Below are 5,658 nucleotides of genomic sequence, written 5' to 3'. Positions count from 1 at the left end.
AGATCAAGACAAATAAAGGATACAAAAGAGTTAGTGAACTTACTAATTCACCGAAGCAGAGAGCGTAAAAGCGAGAAGACTGTTAGGGAGCAAGAAAGACGACGAAGTTTCAAACTCCAGACAAAGAGAATGAAACATGTGAAGACAACAAACAGCTTTTAAACACCCAGATAGTCGAGGACGTGTACGATAAGGATAAGTTCAGGATCAACGATCATGATCGGGAGATGTTTCAAAAAAGTTTGAACAAATCGAATCAGTACAGACGTTTTGAGAAACAGTCGTTTCGATTTCGTGAGTAATGATGATTTCGGCTGCAGAGGACACATGGCGTCACCCCCATAAAAAGGAAGACATTCGCGAAACTCGAGGAAAAAGTGATGCAGCAACATTAAATGTGATTCGACATTTAATAAGCGAAGGATTATTCAAAATCCTCATTTGATAAGCGGGTTTAGATCAAACCAAGCCCTCGGAGTCGCTTGAACGCTTGGTCTAGGGGCTCGTGATACGGGAAAAATCATTGTCGAACCGGGTCCGCCTTTGGTTCGATCCTCGACCCCGGTCGGGAAGAAACGAACCGACTCGCATCTAAGCAGGTCGGGTTTAAAGATAGCTTGCTGAGGAAGAAACCTGACTCAGTCAACAAGCATGCCCAAGTCCGTAATTATCGGAGTGGACGAATCATCAAGGAGACGGTTAACGACACTTACGAGAGTAAACAATTGTGCTTACTCGGATAACTGTCACACTATGATCGTGCTAACAAAAGGAGTTATCCATTATCCCTCCAACGAATGGATCTATTATCAACGGATCTAGTCGTTAAGATCGGACGGCCACCCGAAGAAGGCTCAAATAAATCCAACGAAGGAGATTTGAAGGTAAACTCTATATAAAACATGACCTACATACAAGAAAGGTAATTGAATCGTATTCCCAATATTCATATTCATACTTCTGCTTTATGCTCAAGCAAAGCCTTTGTGATCAGTTCATCAACTGACTTAGCCTTCGGAGGTGGACTCCCGACCCCCACGGTCGGGCCACATCTGATGATTGTTTTTGTAGGTTATTTTTCGGTGATCTAAGGGCTGAGCAGATTTTGGACACATCATAAGGAAAGTCCTATTTTGTCAAGAATTGTTTTTGGGAGATACCAAAATTGGAATGCTCCAAAAGATAAGGAAAGTCCTATTCTATCAAGAAATTTTGTTGGGAGATTCAAAATTCAAATGATAGAAATTTGAATTTATAAGGAAAGTCATATTTTGTCAAGAAATTTTTTTAGGAGAATCAATCTTGAAAAGATAGAGTTTTTGGAATGTTTCATTTTTGTAGAGATAGAGTATTCTGTATTCTATACCTTATATGGTTATACTTTGCCAACAAGTTTATAATAGGGGGAATATATTATTAATACAAGTACCGCAAGTTGGGTGCGAACCCAATACCTCCCCATGGGATGTTGAGTTTTTAACCGCTAAACTAAAACACCATTGGCAATTAGATTAGATTCAATTTTTAGTTGGGTTTTGATTGTAACCGTTGAATTACTAACTGCCACATGTCACAATCCTAAATTTGAATTATAGATAATTATAGGGGGTGAGAATTGTAGAGGGTGTGAACCCAGTCAGAGGATTTGAATTTGAGGAAAACACACTAGGAGCAACTTTTTAAACCAGAAGTTTCTGAAAAAGGGATCGTCATTACTTCCTAGCGTTTCTGTTGAGGAAGCAAGGTCGATATAAACTAGACAAAACCACTGAAATGAAGTAAGACATTCAAGTCTTTGACAAACAATGGCTTTGACGCTTTGGTGCTGCTTCAGCTGCTTGTTGTAGCCATATGCCTTGCTTTCGGGGTTTCGGTTTCCCAAGTAGAAGCCAAGCTCTTGATGAAATGACTATGGTGAAAATGTATGAGCAATGGATGGCTGAACATGGGCGTGCGTGTACGCAGACCATTGAGAAGGAGAAACGGTTCTTGGTTTTCAAGAACAACGTGGAACGTATAAATATTTCAATGAAGCTGGGAATAAGCCATTCAACCTAAGTGTCAATCGTTTTGCAGATTTAACTGATGAAGAGTTCGAGGCAGGTTGGTCGACTGGTTTCATGATGAAATCTACAAGAGAAAATTCATCTTCCAAGCAGACAGTTTTTAAGTATCAGGATGTGAATCTAGAAGCTGTACCTGCTAGTATGGATTGGAGAATTCGAGGAGCTGTGACCAATATCAGAAACCAAGGCCACTGCGGAGAGTATCTAAATTTGTCAATTCGTTTGTGTCGGGCCTTTCCTGTTCTGTTCGTCTGGTATTATTAATTTGTTTTGTTTTCACTCTAATAAATTTGATATTATCAAAACAAGGTGCTTGTTGGGCATTCTCAGCAGTTGCAGCCATCGAAGGGATCAACAAAATAAAGACTGGTAAACTAGTCTCTTTTTCCGAGCAAGAACTAATAGACTGCGACAGATTACCCAACAATGGCTGCCGAGGTGGTAATATGGAGCCTGCCTTCGAATACGTTGCAGCAAACCAAGGCCTTGCCACTGAATCTGACTATCCATATCGGGGATTCCAGGCTACTTGCCAACGGAAACAGAAGAATGTTCCCAAGTATGCAGTAAAAATCTCCGGATTCCAGCAACTCCCTGCTAACAATGAGAAGGAACTACTCAAAGCAGTGGCAAGACAACCTGTCTCTGTTGCTGTGGAAGGAACTGCATATGCTTTTTGGTTCTACAAGGGTGGGATATTCACTGTGAATAATTGTGGCACCAATCTAAACCATGCAATTACACTGATTGGTTATGGTGTGAATGCACAAGGAATGAAGTACTGGTTGACTAAGAATTCTTGGGGAACTGAGTGGGAGTGAGAATGGGTACATGAAAATTCAAAGAGATGTTACTCCAAAAGGTGTCTGTGGACTTGCCATGCTAGCATCTTTCCCTACTGTATCTTGAGTTAACATCTACGAGATGAATAAGGAACTCTGAGCGCATTTGGTAACATTCGTAGAAAATGTTCTTGACGTTCTTCTGTTATTTGGGAACGGAAAAATGAGTTAGAGGCATTTGTTAAATCGGTTCATTCTTTTGTTCTTAATAATAGACCAGTCAGAAAAGTGGTTTGAAAATCAACTTTTGCAAAACCAAAAAAAAATGTTTTTACCAAAAAACATAAACGGAAATGATAAAATTGGTCCTGATAGAAACCTTAGAACGGGTTTATCAAACATCGACTTATTCTAATAGTGTTCTGGGAATATTTTTAGAACGGATTTATCGAACACCCATTTCCAAACAAAGAACACTCTTTTAGTACAAAAACATTAAAAAATGGTTTTGCATAATAGCTGGTCTCTCAGAACGGAAACATTATCAAACGTGTGTTTTATGTTATATTCTGCACTATATTGTATTCTAGAAATAAAAATACGTACATATTAACAAATAAGTATTATATTAATTGGGTTCTAATTCTGACCCTGGTGGTAGTGCTTGTGTAAAAAAACACCTTTGTATCGACATAGTAACAAATAAAGTAGTTTAGAACCTTCGTATTATATATCTTCTATACACCCTAGTAGTTAATGGGGTTCATGTCCTCTACAATTTTCACCCCTGCAATTACTTATAATTCTTATCTAAGATTGTAACATGTGGCAATTATTTATCCAAGGGTCAAAATTAGAACCCAATTAGGAACTGAATGTAATAAATTCCTAAAATTAAGCCTAACTACTAGGGCTGCAACAAGGTTGGGCTGGGCCGGGCTTATGCCATCCCAAGCCCAGCCCTATTGTTATAGCCTGAGCCCATTCCCACCCTGATTATTATCCCTGGCCCTAAGCCCTACAGGGCCAGGCCTAGCCCATTCCCGCCCTAATTGGCCCTAATTGGGCCGGGTCGGGATGGGTTGGCCTTGATTGGCCCTGGCCTTGATCGGCCCTGATTAGCCTTTATTGGCTTTGTCCCTAGCCCTGATTAGCCCTAATTGGCCCTGACCCTGATTGGCCTTGGCCCTGGCCCTAGCCTTAATTGGTCATATCCTTGGACCTAAAATATCAAATGTAAATTCATAAAAAAATATAATAATAACAAAAATAAAAGTATCATAAACTAAAAGTAAAATTCATAGAAATATAAAATGATTCAAACTCATACAAAATGATAAAATAGTCAATAAGTTGATAGTGTTTCTTTAAACACCTCAGGGCCATTCGGGCCAGCTTGTGCGCACCTTGATTACATCCTCAGGGGGATGCTTGTCGTCCGCAAGGGTCAAACCCATAACATTTCCACTGAGAAGTATGGATCTTACCATTCTACCAACCCTGCATTGACAAAACATAAATAAAGTCATACTCCATAATTTTTATATTGATCTCTGAAAGTCTTTCATTACTTTGATGATGGAAATTGAAAACCCCTCCCATTACTTTGGTGATGGAAATTGAAAACCCCTCCCATTGATATCCTTATTCAACAAAAAAAAAAAAAACCCATAATCAAAACTTTGTTAACAAATAAATCAATGATAAGTTAGTATTGATATTTTCTTCGTAGTTAAAGAAATTATATTTTAGTTACAAACATAGCTATTTGTCCTTAGTAAGTTCTTTTTTTCTTTTTTTTTTTCTTCTGAAATATCACATTGGAGGCAAAAGAAAGATGTCAATATTCATGATGAGAAGTTGGGGTGTAGATTTGTTAGATATTAATTATCTATATACTAGCTTTTATTATTTATAATATATTATCTTGCATTAGTCCCAAAAAAGAAAATCAATGATATTTTGGAACTAAAAATGATTTAGTTCGAAAAATAAAAATTATCTTAAAATAATATAAAAAGTGAACTAATAGTCTAATATGATAAAAATGACTAAAGGTAAAAGTCGAGACTTAGAGTTATATCAATGTTAATGTGAAGATTAAAGTAAAAATCTAATACATGATCAGGGTCAAATTAAAATTAAGGCTAGAGCCAAAATTAGGGTCAGGATCAGGCCAAAATTTGGTGGATGCTTACTACATTGGTAATGAAGATATAATTTATTTTTATTAATTTTTTACAAAACATGATCATGTTTTTAAAATTTGACACGTGTCAAATATTCACCCATGTGGATTATAAATAATTCATCTCCATGTGGGTGGAGGGTCCAGCCTCAAATCAGGGCAAAAATTGTGGGCCTAGATCAAGGCCAAGATTAGGGCTAAGATCAGGACCAAGATCAGTGCCAAGATCAGGGTTAAAATCAGGGCCAAAATTAGGGCCAAGATCAGGGCCAGAATTAGGGCCAAGATCAGGGCAAGAATTAGGGCCAAGTTCAGGGTCAGAATCAGGGCCAAGATTAGGGCCAAAATCAGGGACGGGCTGGGATGGGCTGGGCGGGCCAAAGAGTAATCCCAGGCCCGCCCTTAGGGCCAAAATCTTTAGCCCAAGCCCTATTCGGGCTCAGGGCGGGCTTAGGGTGGGTCAGGGCCGCCAATGCCAAACTTGTACCCCTACTAACTACTAGGGTGTACAAAAGAGAGATAATACTACCAAGATGTGAATATGTAGTTAATGTTTGAGAGAGAGATTCTCTACGATTGTGCAACTACCAGCCGCATAATTTTTAGCACTGCGCCACATGGG

The 5,658-nt window shown here is 38.7% G+C and overlaps 1 pseudogene; it reads left to right on the top strand.

Annotated features, from left to right (window-relative positions):
* The first annotated feature begins 1,805 nt into the window (after positions 1–1,805).
* On the top strand, positions 1,806–2,975 carry LOC149016777 (senescence-specific cysteine protease SAG12 pseudogene; annotated as a pseudogene).
* Positions 2,976–5,658: the final 2,683 nt, after the last annotated feature.

This window comes from Hakea prostrata, chromosome 5 (assembly GCF_041222555.1).
Source record: "Hakea prostrata isolate BN-2017 chromosome 5, UWA_Hpros_2, whole genome shotgun sequence".
Taxonomy (NCBI): domain Eukaryota; kingdom Viridiplantae; phylum Streptophyta; class Magnoliopsida; order Proteales; family Proteaceae; genus Hakea; species Hakea prostrata.
The sequence above is the reverse complement of the archived record's forward strand: the minus strand, read 5'-3'. Positions and strand labels throughout refer to the sequence as shown.